The sequence below is a fragment of the Microcebus murinus genome, chromosome 2 (assembly GCF_040939455.1).
Source record: "Microcebus murinus isolate Inina chromosome 2, M.murinus_Inina_mat1.0, whole genome shotgun sequence".
Taxonomy (NCBI): domain Eukaryota; kingdom Metazoa; phylum Chordata; class Mammalia; order Primates; family Cheirogaleidae; genus Microcebus; species Microcebus murinus.
The window spans coordinates 17,928,864-17,945,126 of NC_134105.1; the positions used below are offsets into that span (position 1 = coordinate 17,928,864).

At 44.7% G+C, this 16,263-nt stretch overlaps 1 long non-coding RNA gene across 1 annotated transcript; it reads left to right on the forward strand.

The window, feature by feature from the left end:
- The first annotated feature begins 1,523 nt into the window (after positions 1 to 1,523).
- Positions 1,524 to 15,006, forward strand: LOC142861058 (uncharacterized). Its single transcript, XR_012923250.1, has 3 exons — positions 1,524 to 1,544; positions 1,817 to 1,966; positions 14,901 to 15,006. It is a non-coding gene; the product is annotated as an uncharacterized LOC142861058 (long non-coding RNA).
- The last annotated feature ends 1,257 nt before the right edge of the window (positions 15,007 to 16,263 follow it).

Sequence of the window (16,263 nt, forward strand, 5' to 3'; positions counted from 1 at the left end):
TTACGTCCGCAGCTGCCTCCATCCCTTCCCACCACAAGTGTCTGCCTACGTGTCTGTGAGCAACTCAAGCACAGGGACCACTGTCAAAGCATTTTTGTTTCCCGTGTAGACACGTGTTAGCTTTTTGGATGAATGGCGTCTGAAACTTTTCCCCCACATTAGTCTTGAGGAATCAAAAGGCATCTCCCACTACAAAAGCCAGAGTGGTTTCCAGCCCCCTCCCCAGTACCGATGCTGGCACACGTGGACTGGGGCAATCAGATGCCCCCACCCAAATGTGGATCAGAAGCCAGTAGCCCTGAGGTGGCAGGTCAGTGGACACACCACACTGCCAATGCTGTGGTGCCACGTCCAGCTTCCCAGGCAGCAGAGGAAAGAGAGGGGCTCAGAGAAGGCCACAGAGTCCTTGCTGGGCTGGTCCTGGGGCGTGATATTAGGCTGTGGTCCTGCCTCCTTCCAGCCTTGCTGGATCCGCCCTATTCTCCAAGCCTGGCCCTCCAGCCTTCTGTGAGCTTTCCTATCATCTTTTAAATAAATTCCTTTTCTGCTTAAACCCCCCTGAAATGGTTTCTGTAGCTTACAACCAAGGATCCTGCATTACGTGTGCCCAGAATAGAAGATGAAGCTACAGGGCTCAGGCTGGAATATTTCAAGGATCAGAGTGAAGAGCCACCCTTACAGACGGCTCATACCACCTGCCTGGCACTGTGCGTTATCACATTCAGTCTTCACTATATGCCTGTGTGGTTGCTTTTATTATTCCCATGATCAACAGAAGCTCAGAGAGAGTAAGCAGCTCACCCGGAGCCACAGAGCAAGTAGCCAAGAGCGCTCTAATGCCAAAGCTCGGACTCTGCCGTCATCTCATGGCAATGTCAGCACCCGCACCGCCACGCCCACCCCTCATTTCCGCCTCCTACGCTCTCTTCTGGCATGCTGTTCCCACCCTCCCCAGCCTTGTCCTCTTCCCCAGTGGCCCTTGCAGTGTCCTTCGGGTTAATGGAGGAGTTTCTCCCACGGTGCCACTTGCAGTCTTGGTTCGCCAAAACTCCACTCTCCAAAAGCTAGAGCCCTCCACCCCAGACTCCCAGCCTGTAAGCCTGTCTCCCCTCCAGTCTTGCTGGGAATCCAGCGAAGTGCGGGTCACTGGGCTCTGAAGGAAGATCCCCCATGTCCGAGACAGACCCACACGCCTTTGCCTTCCATCTGCAGCACCGCCCCCTCCTGACATCACACCTGCGCCCAACCCTCCAAACAGGCTGCATAACCTCTTGGTTAGAACCAAAAAGGGAAATAGTCTCGGTGGTTTCCAGGTCTCCAATCCTGAAAGTCCTCTGGCTTGGCTCAGAAATGACCCAGGAGGTGGGCTGAAGACACACTCCCTCAAGTTCCCACCCGGAACAGCCTCTACCTGCCAAGCCCTTCCTTGCTTCCATCTTCTGGTCCCGGCCAGATCCTCTGTCTTGTCAGCTTCCATGATTTGTGATGTCACAGGCTTAACTGTGATGTCACTTTGTCCCAACATTCAGGGAGGTAGCACCAAGGTAGGTAGGGCCATGGCCTTCTAAGAGAAGGGCCTGGGCACATGCCCAGACCCAAACAAGAGACTGTGGCTGAGGAAAGTCATGGGTGACCAGAATGGGCTCAGGAAGTACCTGTGGGGGGAAGCAGGGTGGAGCTGCCTCCAGGGCTGGGGGGACATTAGAGAGGCCTCAGAGAGGAGGTCACTCTGGAGTAGGGGACAAGAGCTGGAGGGTGTTGCGTCCTCAGGCTTCTGGTGCTCACTGCACACTTAATTTCTTCTTCCTTTTGTTAGTTGCAAAATAATAGCTACTATGGGTAACATTTCGAACAGCAGAGAATACAGAAAGAATGAAAGCTCCTCCTCCTTCACAATTTCCCCGTGGTCAATGGGAACTCTTGAGTGTTTATCCTTCCAGACATTTTTCTATGAACCAACAAACAGGTAAATGAAGTTTTAAAATTTTATGTATACAATCTATACAATCATAAGAATATCCAATACATGTTGCTCTGCTGGGTTTCCCATCCAATGATCTGTTATGGCCATCAGTTCATGCCATGAACATACATATCCGGCTCCTGCTTTTCCCTGGCTATGTTGTGTTCATTGCAGGGTGGAACATAATATGCAGCGTTTTCCTGTTGGTGGACACATGGGTGGGCTCCAGTTTTCCCGTTTACCATACAAAGCTAGAAAGGACTTCCGTAGAGAGTCAACACAGAGTGGTTAAGAATATGAGTTCAGGCCGGGCGAGCTGGCTCACACCTGGAATCCCAGCACTTTGGGAGGCTGTGCAACACAGTGAGACTCTGTCTCTACAACAAATAGAAGAATTAGCAAGGCATACTGGCACATGCCTGTAGTCCCAGCTACTTGGGAGGGTGAGGCAGGAGGATCACTAGAGCCCAGTTTGAGGTTGCAGTGAACTATGACGATGCCACTGTGCTCTAGCCTGGGCAACAGAGACTGTCTCACATACACACACACACACACACACAAAAAAACCCAGTATTAGCTTTGTTGAGTTTAATCCCAGCTGGGTGAATTTATAGCAAGTCACTTAACCTCTCTGTGCTTCTTTTTTTTTTTTTTTTTTTTGAGACAGAGTCTCACTCTGTTGCCCAGGCTAGAGTGCCATGGTGTCAGCCTGGCTCATAGCAACCTTAAACACCTGGGCTCAAGCTATCCTCCTGCCTCAGCCTCCTGAGTAGCTGGGACTACAGGCATGTGCCACCATGCCCAGCTAATTTTTTCTATATATTTTTAGTTGGCCAATTTATTTCTTCCTATTTTTAGTAGAGACGGGGTCTCGCTCTTGCTCGGGCTGGTTTCAAACTCCTAACCTTGAGTGATCCTCCCGCCTCGGCCTCCCAGAGTGCTAGGATTACAGGCGTGAGCCACTATGCCCGGCCATTGTGCTTCTTTTCTCATCTGTCATCAAATGGGAATAATAATATTTCTTGCCTAATAGAGTTATTTCCAGGATTCCTCAAGATAATTCACATAAAACCTTTAGGACGGTGCCTGGCTTAAAGCAAGCACTTGATAAATGTGGGTGACTGTCGATATTATATGTCACCTATTGTCTAGTTAGGCAAGTCAATTAGGCAAGTATCTGCAAGTCAGCGTCCCAAAAGTGTGATACTGTGATGGTTATTCCTCGCTCACTTTGGAAGATCAGAACTTGGACAGCACACTTGCAGAGATCAACTACAATCAGTTTCATTGCTTTGTCCATTGACTCCTCCCTGGTAGAGGGGTCACTACTCTCATCCAAAAGTCTGGCCCCCACTCCCAGCCACACACCACAGTAATGTTAATGGTAGCTCATGAATAATGTGAGCCCTCACTGTGTGTCGGGAACCATGCAAAGCTCTTCAACGTGCTTTGTTTCACTCAATCGATCGGCACAATGGCCCTGCAAAACAGGCACCATTATTCCCATTTCACAGGCAAGAACACTGACAGGGAGGAAAGGGACTTATTCAAGATTGCATGACTCCAACTGGAACACATGGAAACAGAGAGCAGAAAGGTGGTTACCAGGGGCGAGGGGTTGGGGTGTGAGTGAGGGGAATGGGGAGATGGAGGCCAAAGGATACAGAGCTGCAGTTAGGTCGGATAAGTGAGTCTAGAGCTCTAATGCACAGCATGAGGACTATAGTTAATATTGTTTTGTATACTGGAAATTTGCTAAGAGATTAATTTTAGGTACTTTTACCAGAAATACACACACACACAAGGTAACTATATGGATATATTAACTTGTTTGATTGTAGTAGTCACTTCACTATGTATGTGTATATGAAAACACCATGACCTACACCTTAAATATATACAATTTAAAGAGAATCACATGACTCAAGTTGGTGCTGTGAAGTCCCAGAGGGGAAGGATCGCTCAGGGAGGAATTGCCTAGCCTTTGAAGAGGTGAAAGGGGCCACAGGAATCCCAGAAAAATCAAGATGGACAGAGACCCAAGTTAAGGATTGGGGAAATGAGGTACAGAATTAGCATCTGGCACCCTGCAGGCAATTGTCACTCATTCATTCACTCCTTCAGTCATTCACATATTTACTGATTGCCAACTATATATCGGGCATCAAACTAGTTTCTGGGACTCCAGCCCATAGGAATATGACCCAGCCCTTGAAGTTTCGAGTCTGGCTATCAGAAACCTTACTGGATGTTGTTGAAATAGAAAGTGATGTACAACAGTAGAGCTTACTATTAGAAGGCTGGGGTTGGGGGAGCGCAGTAGGACTGGGGCTATGGGTTGGGCTGGCTCGTGCAATAAGAAAGGGAGGCAATGGAACCACAGCCAGAAGCCCCACTTCCTCCCTGAGAACCTCAAAAATGTCTTCATCTTATAACCATCGCCACCTCTAACCTTGAGGCCAGCCAGCTGACTTGTCAGCCTGCTCAGTGCATGAGTCCAGGAGCTCTGTCACGTGGACACTTTGGAAGGGTACCAGGTAAGTACTCCAGGTCAAGAGGGCGTCTGGGACCATCATTGGCCCAGAGGGTTAAGGACAGGGCTGAGGGTGGGGTTGAGGCTGCTGTCACCTGGCTCTGCTCTGTGGTTGACACCTCCCTCCCTCTGCCTGACACCCACTTGCTTATCTCCCCGGACAGCCCAGCTGTCAGTCTGTCAGATGCATATGAGTTGGCACTTGGCTTCACACCCCAGAGTGAGGAAGAGATCTTGAGATAGGGCATGCCAGCTCTCACATTTGCAGAAGGGGCCTGGAGACTCTTGCATCTTCTCCTGCACCCACCTGTGACCTTCCAATTCTTCTGTGTGCAAAACTGCAGATATATCTTCCAATGACATGTGAGGTTATCCTACCCACCCTCTCATCTCAACCATTCCAAGAGGATAGGAGATAAGCAGAGGTCACACTGCTGGGATTCGAGTCCAGCAGACCTAGTATACTCTTAATCACTATGCAAAAATCCCTATCATGTACATGCATATCCTTTCCAGCTTGGTGTGAAACAGGGGAAAATTGAGGTCCATATATACGTCCACCATTGATGGAATGCTGCATATTATGTACCTCCATGCACCAGAATACTGTGCAGCCAGGAAAAGGCAAGCGGTAAATTTATTCAATGACTTCTGTATGCCAAACTTCTCTACAATCATCTCAGTTAATCTTCCTCATAATTCTCCAAGGTAAGAATTATGAATGTCTCTATTTTACAGACGAGCAAACAAAGATGCAGCAAGGGCAAACCACGTAGCACCAATTCCAATGCCTACAGTGGCCATATAGCTGACATAAAGTGTCCCAAGAATAAGTATGATACAATTGGTACTCGACACTCCTTCTTGGTGTCAAGGATACAACAGGGAGGGATGGGGACTGCAGCAAACCAGAGAGTATGGGCCATTCTTAAAGGGCAGCCCCTATGCAGCACAAGCAGGGGCTGGTGTTGCCAGAGGTTCTGACTTTCCTAGAGAATTTGAAAATCAGGATTTTTATGTGAAATCTCTAATTTTTTTAAAAAGCTTGTTCAAATGTCTTAAAATAATGTGCATGCGAATCAGAACAGGCCTAGTGCCAAATTCAGCAGCCTCTGCCCAAGATCCCCAAGCCCAAGCCTTTTCCATGTTTCCAGCTGTTTCTAAAAGCTTGAGCCAGATGGTTTCTACTAAACATTTAAATAACTAATATCAATTCTTCACAAACTCATCCAAAAAATAGAAGAGGAGGGAACACTTCCCAACTCATTCTATGAGGCTGATATTACCCTGATTCCAAACACCAAAGACATCACAAGAAAACAATAGACTAGTATCTCTTGTGAATATAGATACAAAAATCCACATCAAAATATGAGCAAATAGGCTGGGCGCAGTGGCTCATGCCTGTAATCCTAGCACTCTAGGAGGCTGAGGCGGGTGGATTGCTGGAGGTCAGGAGTTCAAAACCAGCCTGAGCAAGAGCAAGACCCCGCCTCTACTATAAATAGAAAGAAATTAATTGGCCAACTAATATATATAGAAAAACTTAGCCGGGCATGGTGGCATATGCTTGTAGTCCCAGCTACTCGAGAGGCTGAGACAGAAGGAGCCTTCTGGGCTCCTTACTTGAGCCCAGGAGATTGAGGTTGCTATGAGCTAGGCTGACGCCATGGCACTCACTCTAGCCTGGGCAACAAAGCGAGACTCTGTCTCAAAAAACAACAACAAAATATGAGCAAATAGAATCCAGCAGCATATAAAAAGGATTTTACACCATGACCAAGTAGGATTTATTCCAGAAATGGTTTAATATGCAAAAATCAATTACTGTAATATATTATAGCAATAGGATAAAGGACAAACACCACATGATCATCTCAATAGATGGAGGAAAATTGTTTGACAAAATCCACTACTCTTTCATGAAAAAGAAACTAACCAGGCCGGCGCGGTGGCTCACGCCTGTAATCCTAGCTCTCTGGGAGGCCGAGGCGGGCGGATTGCTCAAGGTCAGGAGTTCAAAACCAGCCTGAGCAAGAGCAAGACCCCATCTCTACTATAAATAGAAAGAAATTAATTGGCCAACTGATATATATATAAAATTAGCCGGGCATGGTGGCACATGCCTGTAGTCCCAGCTACTCGGGAGGCTGAGGCAGTAGGATCGCTTGAGCCCAGGAGTTTGAGGTTGCTGTGAGCTAGACTGACGCCACGGCACTCACTCTAGCCTGGAAAACAAAGCAAGACACTGTCTCAAAAAAAAAAAAAAAAAAAAAAAAGAAACTAACCAAACTAGAGATAAGAAACTTCCTCAACATGATAAAGGGCTTCTACAAAAAGCACATAGTTGAGATTACCCTTACAGTGAAAGTGTTTTCCCCCTCAGATCAGGAACAAGACAAAGATACCCACTTTCCCTGCTTCTGCTCAACATTGTCCTAGAGGTTCTAGCCAGGGCAATTAGGCAAGAAAAAGAAATAAAAGGCAGTCACATTGGATATTAAGAGATAAAACTAATGAGGCACAGTGCCTCACACCTATAATCCTAGCACTCTGGGAGGCCTAGGCTGTCGAGGATCACTTGACCTCAAGAGTTCAAGATCAGCCTAAGCAAGAGCGGGACTCTGTCTCTACTAAAAATAGAAAAATTAGCTGGGCATCCTGGCTCACATCTGTAGTCCCAGTTGAGGCAGGAGGATTGCTTGAACCCAGAAGTTTTAGGTTGCAGTGAGCCATGATGATGCCACTGCATTCTACCTGGGGCAACAGAGAGACACTCTGTCTCAAAAAAAAAAAAAAAAAAAAAAGAAGGCAAAACTATTGCTACATATAGGGGACATGGTCTCTTACCTAGAAAATTCTAAGGAATCTACGAAAACCTGTTAGAACAAATAAGTATCCAGCAAAGTTGCAGGATATAAAATCAGCAAATGTTGCTGAGAAAACAGGACAGCTATATGCAAAAAAAAGTTGTACCCATTCTCTTACCATATATAAAATTAACTCAAAACGGATCATAGACCTAAATGTAAGAGCTGAAACTATAAAACTCATAGAAGGAAATATAGGAGCAAATCTTTATGACCTTAAGTTAGACTAAGCCTTTGTAGATACACCACCAAAAGCACAAGCAACAAAAGATAAAATAGGTAAATTGGATTTCACCAAAATTAAAAACTTTCATGCTACAAAGGATTACATCAAAGGGAAAGACTAGGATAGCTATAAATTGTTTGTTTTTTTGAGACAGAGTTTCACTCTGTCTCCCTGGCTAGAGTGCAGTGGTGTTATTATATCTCACTGCAACTTCAAACTCGCAGACTCAAGCAATCCTCCTGCCAAAGCCTCACGAATACCTGGGACTACAGGCTTGTGCTCCAGAATAATTTTTTTCTATTTTTAGTAGAGACAGGGTCTCACTCTTGCTCAGGCTGGTCTCCATCTCCTGATCTCAAGCAATCCTCCTGCCTTGGCCTCCCAGAGTGGTGGGATTAAAGGTGTGAGCCACCAAGTCCAACCTGTAAGTTTGTTTTTTTTTTTTTAAGAAAAATAACAAGTGTTGGTAAGGGTGAGAGAAATTGGAAACTTCATACATTGTTGGTATGAATGCAAAATGGTTTAGGTGCTGTGGTAAAACTGTTTGGTGTTTCCTCAAAGTTAAAGAATTACCATGTTCCACTCCTAATATATACCCAAAATAATTGAAAACAGGTATTCAAACAAGTATATGTACATGCATGTTTATAGGAGCATTACTCACAGTATTCCAAAAGGTAGAAACAGCCCACAGGTCCATCAACAGATGAATGGATAAACAAATTGTATTATATACATACAATGCAATATTATTCCTCCTTAAAAGGGGATGAAGTACTGATACATGTTGCAACATGGATAAACCTCCAAAACATTATGCTAAGTGAAAGAAACTAGACACAAAAGGTCACATATTATATGATTCTATTTATTAAAAATGTCCAGAATAGATAAATACATAGAGACAGCAGACAGGTCATTGCCAGGTGGGGAGGGCTATGGGAGAAACTGCTTAATGGTAAGGGGCTTTACTTTGGACTGATAGAAATGTTAGGAACTAGATAGAGAAGGTGGTCACACAACATTGTGAAGGTACAAAATGCCACTGAATTGGTCACTTTAAAATGGTTCATTTTGGCAGGATGTGGTGGCTTATATCTATAATCCTAGCACTCTGGGAGGCCAAGGAGGGAAGATCGCTGAGCTCACGAGTTCAAGAGCAGAGTAAACAAGAGTGAGATGCCCTCTCTTCTAAAAACAGAAAAATTAGCCGGGCATGGTGGCACACACCTGTAGTCCCAGCTACTTGGGAGGCTGAGGCCGGAGGATTGCCTAAGCCCAGGAGTTTGAGGCTGCTGTGAGCTATGATGATGCTACTATACCCTACCCAGGGCCCACAGAGTAAGACTCTGTCTCAAAAACAAAAAAAGAAAATTGAACCCCCCTCCTCCTTACTCCCCACTTAATAATTTTTAAAAGTATATTAAGAATAAAAATGGTTAAGTTATATGAATTTCACCTCAATAAATTAATTTTTAGAAAAAAGAAAATGAAAAGACAACCCAGAAAATGAGAGAAAATATTTGCAAATCATATATTTGATAAGAAATGTGTATCCAGAATATATAAATAACTCTTACAAGGCCGGGCTTGGTGGCTCAAGCCTGTAATCCTAGCTCTCTGGGAGGCCGAGGCGGGCGGATTGCTCGAGGTCAGGAGTTCGAGACCAGCCTGAGCAAGAGTGAGACCCGGTCTCTACTATAAATAGAAAGAAATTAATTGGCCAACTAATATAGAAAAAAAAAAATTAGCCGGGCATGGTGGCGCATGCCTGTAGTCCCAGCTACTCGGGAGGCTGAGGCAGGAGGATTGCTTGAGCCCAGGAGTTTGAGGTTGCTATGAGCTAGACTGATGCCATGGCACTCACTCTAGCCTGGGCAACAAAGTGAGACTCTGTCTCAAAAAAAATAATAATAATAATAAAAAATAACTCTTACAACTCCATAATAAATGAAAAATAACCCAATTTAAAAATGGGCAAAAAGAGCTGAATATTTCTCTGAAGAAGATATACAATTGGCCATTAAGCACATAAAAAGCCACTCAACATAATTAGTCATAAGGGAAATTCAAATCAAAACCACAATGAGATACCATTTCACACCCACTAGGATGACTGTAACTAAAAAACAAAACAAAACAAAACAGAAAAAACAAGTGTTGGCAAGGAAGTGGAGAAATTGGAACTCTTATACATTGCTGGTGGAAATACAAAATGTCGAAGTCACTGTGGAAAACAAATTGGTGGGTCTTCAAAAAGGTTAAACACGCCTGTAATCCTAGCTCTCTGGGAGGCCGAGGCAGGCGGATTGCTCAAGGTCAGGAGTTCGAAACCAGCCTGAGCAAGAGCGAGACCCCGTCTCTACTATAAATAGAAAGAAACTAATTGGCCAACGGATATATATATAAAAAAAAAAATTAGCCGGGCATGGTGGCGCATGCCTGTAGTCCCAGCTACTCGGGAGGCTGAGACAGAAGGATCGCTCGAGCCCAGGAGTTTGAGGTTGCTGTGAGCTAGGCTGACGCCACGGCACTCACTCTAGCCTGGGCAACAAAGCGAGACTCTGTCTCAAAAAAAAAAAAAAGGTTAAACAGAGATTAATCATATGATCCAGAAATTCTACTCTTAGGCAAATATACCCAAGAGAATTGAAAACATATGTTCATAAAAAAAACTTGTACATGAATGTCCATAGCAGCATTAGTTATAATTGCTAAAACATGGAAACAACCCATCACTGATGAGTGAATACACAAAATGTGGTATATTTACACAGGGGATATTCTTCATCCTTTAAAACTAATGAAGTACTGATATGATACATGCTACAACATGGATGAACAATAAAAATATTATGTTAAGTGAAAGAAGCCAGACACAAAGGCAACATACTGTACAATTCTATTTACATGAAATGCCCAGAATAGGCAAATCCATAGAGACAGAAAGTAAATTAGTGGTTGCCAGAGGCTGGGGCTTGGCAGGAGCAGATGGGGAGTGTCTGCTTTTAGCATGATGAAGATGTTCTAAACTTGATTGCTGTGATAGTTGCACAACTCTGTAAACAGACTAAAAACTATTGAATTGTATACTTTAAATGAATGAATTGTATAGTATGTGTATTATATCTTTTATATGTTAATAAAGCTGCTAAAGAAAGGGAGAGAGCTGGAGAAAGGGACAGAGAAAGAGAGAGAGGAAGAGTGAAAGAGAGAGAGGGATAGAGAAAGAGATTCCTATTCTCCTGACACTGGATTATCTGCCTAAGTTTTCCCATAAATGCCTGCTGGAATGGAAGCTCCAAGAAATGAGAGCTCAAGTGAAGGCTCCATCAAAACCTGTATGTCAGCATCCCCCACACCAAGATTAGACCCTGGACAGGGTGATCCAATGGAAGAGCACAGGCTCTGCAGTGGCAGAGATGGTAGCTTGGCATTGGACAGTCCTTGTGCCCTCTTAGAGTACCTTCCTGGACTACACAGGTGGAAAGTGAAAAACTACATTTCCCAGACTCCCTTGCAGTTTTAGGGCTCTGGATGTGAATGAGGATCTACTAATCTAGGTACATTTGGGTGAGATTTGGAAGGTGGAAGCAAAGAGGCCAAAGGCTCTGGGTCAAAGCCATTTCTGCAGCAGTGTGAGCATAAGGCCTAGGGTCAAGGTTTGGGGCTTTTTTTTTTTTAATAACAGCCTTAATGGGGTATAATTGATATACAAATAATTGCACATATTTTATATGTACAATTTGGTGAGTTTGGACATATGCATACACTCGAGAAACAATCACTATAATCCAGGTAATAAATATATCCATCACCTCCAAAAATTTCCTCATGCTCCTTTGTTGTTGTTGCTTTGTGGTAAGAATACTTGCCATGAGACCTACCCTCCTAACCAGTTTTTTAAATGCACAATGCAGTATTGTTAATTATAGGTATACTGTTGTACAGCGGATCTCTTTATGCATATTACATAACTAAAACTTGGCATCTTTTTTTAAATTTAACACCAGTTCATAGGTACGTATGTTTATGTTTTTGTATTTTTCATAGCATGGATCTAGCACAGGTCTGGAACCAACAGCTGCAGTGTAGACTCCCTGATTTTCCACCTTTCTGAGTGTAGCAAAGGAAGCAGCTCCCCTGACTGCTCAGTTCTGCGGAGTTCTGGAGTATTCCTACAAGCCTAGTCTAGAACCAGCTCCTTTCTAATTATTTTGGAAGTACTTAATGCCCTGTATCACATCCTTTTCCTCCTGGCAATAGAATTTTTTTTTTTTTTTTTTTTTGAGACAGAGTCTCGCTTTCTTGCCTACGCTAGAGTGAGTGCCGTGGCATCAGCCTAGCTCACAGCAACCTCAAACTCCTGGGCTCAAGGGATCCTCCTGCCTCAGCCTCCCAAGTAGCTGGGACTACAGGCACGAGCCACCATGCCCGGCTGATTTTATATATATATATATATTAGTTGGCCAATTAATTTCTTTCTATTTTTATGGTAGAGACGGGGTCTTGCTCAGGCTGGTTTTGAACTCCTGACCTTGAGTAATCCGCCCGCCTCGGCCTCCCAGAGTGCTAGGATTACAGGCGTGAGCCCCTGGCAATAGAATTTATGTTATCTGGCCAGGTGTAGTGGCCCACACCTGTGATCCTAGCACTTTGGGAGGTCAAGGAGGGAGGATCACTTGAGGTCAAGAGTTTGAGACAAGCCTGAGCAACATAGCAAGACCCATCTCTACAAAAAATAGAAAAATTAGCTGGGCATGATAATGCACACTTTGTAATCCCAGTTACTCAGGAGACTGAGGCAGGAGGATCGTTTGAATCCAGGCATTTGGGGTTACAGTGAGCTATGATGATGGCACGGCACTCTGCCCTGGGCAATAGAGTGAGACCCTGACTAAAAAAAAAAAAAAAAAAATCAAGGTCAGATGTGGTGGCTCACGCCTGTAATCCTAGCACTATGGGAGGCCGAGGTGGGAGGATCCATTTGAGCTCAGCAGTTTGAGACCAGCCTGAGCAAAAGCAAGACCCTGTCTCTACTAAAAAAATAGAAAGAAATTAGCTGGACAGCTAAAAAAAAAAATTTTATATATATATATATATATATAAAATTAGCCGGGCATGGTGGCACATGCCTGTAGTCCCAGCTACTCAGGAGGCTGAGGCAGAAGGATTGCTTGAGCCCAGGAGTTTGAGGTTGCTGTGAGCTAGACTGATGCCACAGCACTCTAGCCAGGCAGCAGAGTGAGACTCTGTCTCAAAAAAAAAAAAAAAGAAAAGAAAAAATTAAAATTAGCAATAAAATAGAATTTATATTTTCTGCAACTAAGTCCTGATGAATGCTTCACTCAAGAGGTCTTGTAGGAAGACATATCTCTGAGACCTCCACTTCCTCATCTTTAGAATGAAAGTAAGAATACCTCCGTGAGGATTAAATATGAAGTATTAAGTGCCTACTACGCTACTCGCCAATGGTTTTACGGGGCCTGCCAAGCAGGGACCTCGTTCCTGACCACCCTCTACCCATGACCGGAGTGGCTCAAGCTCTGGTGCTGCGGTTTCCCTCGAGTTATTAATAGCTGCCACAGCAGCTGTGGGTGCTAGCGAGGTAGGGGAGCTTTGAGAGGGGGCTGTGGTAGACAAGGGGAAGATGTCACCTTCCAAAATAACCTTTGAGGAGAGACTTGTGGCCACTTTGAAGCAGACTCTCCCCACCGCCCTGTTTCCAGGAACCCCAGAGGCTGAGTGAAGGAGGGCCCTCCTGCGCAGACAGGGACAAGCCGAGGGGCTGAAGGGCCCCCAGATTTGGAGGAGGATCAGGGAGGAGAATGAGGAGGAGGGGGCCAGGTTAGTGTTGAGAAAGTCAAGGGGTCAGATTCTCCTAAAGCAAGGTCTGTGTCTTCATGTCTGACTTGGGGCTCTCCAATGGTCCAGCCTTGGTTTCCCTTGAGATGCCCAACAGGGTGGGCTCTGTGTATTCTTTAGTTTGGGGGTTTCCTGTGGGCCTTCAAAATGCAGCCGCCTCCACTGTTTCTCCAAGTCTGGCACAGAGCTTCTCTGTGTTTCCCAGAAGTCTGTCTCTGGTCCTCTCCTCCTCCCGGCCACCATCCTCCACCCAGGGGCCAGCCCTACCTGCCTCTTTCCAGGGCTGCTGGTCACTGGTTGATTTCTTTTCTGTTCTTTCTTTTTTTTTCTTTTTTTTTGAGACAGAGTCTCACTTTGTTGCCCAGGCTAGAGTGAGTGTCTTGGTGTCAGCCTAGCTCACAGCAACCTCAAACTCCTGGGCTCAAGCAATCCTGCTGCCTCAGCCTCCCGAGTAGCTGGGACTACAGGCATGCGCCACCATGCCCGGCTAATTTTTTCTATATATATTAGTTGGCCAATTAATTTCTTTGTATTTATAGTAGAGACGGGGTCTCGCTCTTGCTCAGGCTGGTTTCAAACTCCTGACCTCGAGCAATCTGCCCACCTCGGCCTCCCAGAGTGCTAGGATTACAGGCGTGAGCCACCACGCCCGGCCTCTTTTTTTTTTTTTTTTTAGAGACAGAGTCTTGTACAGTCACCCAGGCTGGAATACAGTGACGCGATGATAGCTCACAGCAACCTCAAACTCCTGGGCTCAAGCGATTCTCCTGCCTCAGCCTCCCAAGTAGCTGGGACTACAGGCATGTGCTACCATGTTCAGCTGGTTGGTTTCTAACTGCAGCTCCTTCCGGATTTCCCTGCTTATCTCCTGCCTGCTTCCCAGCACAGTGGGGCCAGTTTTTGCTCTGTGCCATTGGCACCCTTTCTTCCTCTGAAAGGGGCAGAGGTCTGCAGCTAACCCATTATCAGTGCACTGCTGACAGTAGCTCCAGCTCTGACCATACACAAACAGTCCACAAGGCAGGTCGCATCCAGTAAATAATGACAGTGCCCACATCCCAGAGCAGGCTGAGTGTATGTCAGGCATCAGGCAAATGCTTTACACCTGTCATCTCACATCATTGCTTCCTTCAGTAACTGTTGTGGCGCTCCGACTGCGCACCAGGCCCTGTGCTAGGTGTTAGGATACTGCAGCCCGAAGCAGCCCAAGATCCACATGCTCCCGGACTGAGCAGCCTCACAAGGGCTCTGGTGGAAGGGGGGGGAGGGGCAGGAGTAGCATTGGCTCCCAGGTTACACTACTGAGGCCACAAAGCCAGTATGAAGGTTTGATGCTCAAGCTCAGCTCTTTCTAAGGCCAGAGGCTTTTTAAGAAACATGAGATACTGGATTCTACAAACTCAAAGCACTAGACTAATAGGAACCTATATATATCACTTTCAGTTTGTAAAACACTTGGCTCCTTGAAGAGATGGCTGATCTAAGCGCTGGGCTGGAGAAGTGTAGGTGAGCCTGGAATAGCCGAATGTGCCAGAAAGCAAGGACTGCTCAGAGGAAGATGAGAACATGTCACAAGGACCCAGGAAGGAGTCTGAAGGGGTTCACTAGGCAGATCTTGGAAAATTTAAGCATTAAAATGAATAATGAAAAAAAAATAAAAATAAATAAATAAAATGAATAATGATAGCAATGGATTACAGCCCATTGGAAAAGAGGAGTCCATAAATCCATTTTGATACAAATAAATAGGGGAGATGAGAAAACTCTTTTTATAATAAATGTACAGGAATAATGTAGTTAGAAAATCACCATTTGGTAATGATCAAAATAATAATTGATGTAGGCAAGTATTGATTCATGGATGCTAAAACTATTGGTTGAAAGTTTGGTGAGAAACAGGATATTTACATAATCTCAATGTCTGTCCCTATAAGATACCTATTAATCACAAACAGAAAAATAGTAACTTTACAGTGGAGAGAGTTGACAGACTCTACCTCAACCAAGTGATTCAAGTTCAGCCTCACCTATAATGGGACAAACTGACATCACACAGGGGTGGGAGAGATTGATCAGAGTGAGAGGAAGGGCCCAGGGCCCAGTTAAGGTCTGTAGTGGATAGACAGGGCTCTGGAGTCCCCCTCAGGCAGATCTGGGTCTTTCTAGGCCTGATTGGAGCTGTTACAATTTGGGGGTAGAGGGTGCTTCTTTAAGAAAAAGAACTGAAGATTATAAATATAAAATGTGTACCCCAAGAGAATGTTTATTTATCATGACAAAGTCATGATAAATTGCAAACATTAAAAGCTGAAAATAAGTAAATAAAAGCTGAAAAATACCACAAATATAAAATACCAAAAATATCACACATATCAAATATTATAAAATTAACACATAAAATCATGTATCATTTAATAACCTAGCACACCTCCACACTACTTTTTACCAGACTAGCTGCTGGTTATATACATTTCAAATTTCCAACTGTGATGAAAGTATCTCATCTGTGCACATCCACTCAATTCCTCCCAGGGAAAAGCCCTGAACCTTAAGCTAAATCTACCACTGTTCCACTCATTTCAGGAAGACAAGTTTTTTTGTTTTTTTGGGTTTTTTTTAAGGGTCCAGTTGAGATTACAGGCCCTGAATTTTTTTTTTATTTCGGCATATTATGGGGGTACAGATTTTAAGGTTTCAATAAATGCCCTTTCCCCCCTCCTCCCACAAGTCTGAGTTTCCAGCGTGACCATCCCCCAGATGGTACACATCTCACTCATTATGTATGTATATACCTGCCCCCCTCCCA